Below are 1,216 nucleotides of genomic sequence, written 5' to 3'. Positions count from 1 at the left end.
CGAAATTTGAATATCAAACACTTAGGTTCAAGATTATGCCAAAATTTCATGTTTTCCGGCCCGTTTTTGCTCATATCTCGGAGGCAAAATGAGCATGAGCAAAATGCATCAACGTCAAACACATTAATTATTCGTTTTTTGCATTGTACATCCAAAAATGGGTCTTCAAGGTACAGAGTGAAGCACCTGCCTTCATTAATATGCACCGCATAATATTTACAAGGATAAGATATCCGTTTCCTCTCAGAAATAAGGTTTTGACTGCCAGTAAAACAAAGCTCGTTATTTCAGTGGTGCTTATGAAATCGACCAATATTTTTGCGCAATGAAAGTAAATAAAAAACATTTTCCATATTTCCCCCGTATAATTGAAAAGGAAAGTTCCAGCGCACGAAAGCGATGCGCAAGGTCACAAAGCTATACATAAAACTCAGGGTCGTTGCCCTAATACAGGGAAAATCCATACCATTTCCGGGGTAATTTGGCACGAAAACCCTTTAATATTAGAGATATATTTTATGCTGTCGCCAAACATAAAAATCAGACGCATGAAACGATTTACATAAAAATCAGATATTTACTCAAAGATCAGAAAGCTAGAGATCGGCCGCATTATATTACACCTTTTCTGAGCTTTACATGTAAGTAGTTAGAATTCAGGCGCTTTTAACAGCTAATTCAAGCAAAAAACCTGCGCATTTTGCATTAAAGCGCACCGCGTCCAATAAAAGAATTATATTCTTCGGAAACATTGCATTCCCAACGATCCCGGCAAACGCATCGACGCGTCCCAACGTTATCGTCGCTAGACGGTTTACGTCGTTTTCTTAGTTTTCTTCACAAAGGTAAGTGTAACTTGAACTTTCCTACTCTCCCATAAAAATGAGTTTCTCCCAAGTTGAATCAGTAGCTCGTCTAGAAATGAACAATGAAGTTGAACCAGGGGCAGCCCCTAATAGTCTTCCCATTTCCTTAAACACCCCAGTGGCGTCTGGCGACGGGTCAATCGTGTTCGAGGCATCCACTCAAACACCAACGTCCGAAGTCCTGGATGAGCCGATTTTCACCAATAAAGCCTGCAGCCTAAAGAAATCTGGTCACAGCGTGTCTGCTTTAGAGAATATTCATCGAATGAGACACCATGGACAGGTAAAAAATATTAAGTCTTTAAGTGTGCAATAGCAGAAGAATTTTAGAAGAGAAGAATTTTCATAGT

The 1,216-nt window shown here is 39.5% G+C and overlaps 3 protein-coding genes and 1 long non-coding RNA gene across 5 annotated transcripts in view; 3 read left to right on the top strand and 1 right to left on the bottom strand.

Moving 5' to 3' along the window:
* Window positions 1–1,216, top strand: part of LOC109543738 (fatty acyl-CoA reductase wat) — a 65,420-nt gene that overhangs the window by 17,254 nt on the left and 46,950 nt on the right. The gene's annotated exons all lie outside the window — the stretch shown is intronic.
* The window catches only part of LOC109543725 (cytosolic 10-formyltetrahydrofolate dehydrogenase), a gene marked incomplete at its 5' end in the record, with an annotated part of 68,889 nt that overhangs the window by 51,902 nt on the left and 15,771 nt on the right, over window positions 1–1,216 (bottom strand).
* Window positions 1–1,216, top strand: part of LOC109543734 (alpha-1D adrenergic receptor) — a 33,998-nt gene that overhangs the window by 28,140 nt on the left and 4,642 nt on the right. The gene's annotated exons all lie outside the window — the stretch shown is intronic.
* LOC125504136 lies at window positions 465–1,209 on the top strand. Its single transcript, XR_007281293.1, has 3 exons — window positions 465–641; window positions 712–845; window positions 899–1,209. It is a non-coding gene; the product is annotated as an uncharacterized LOC125504136 (long non-coding RNA).

Source organism: Dendroctonus ponderosae, unplaced genomic scaffold, assembly GCF_020466585.1.
Source record: "Dendroctonus ponderosae isolate FM_Combo_2020 unplaced genomic scaffold, Dpon_F_20191213v2 Dpon_F_20191213_4, whole genome shotgun sequence".
Taxonomy (NCBI): Eukaryota; Metazoa; Arthropoda; class Insecta; order Coleoptera; family Curculionidae; genus Dendroctonus; species Dendroctonus ponderosae.
The sequence above is the reverse complement of the archived record's forward strand: the minus strand, read 5'-3'. Positions and strand labels throughout refer to the sequence as shown.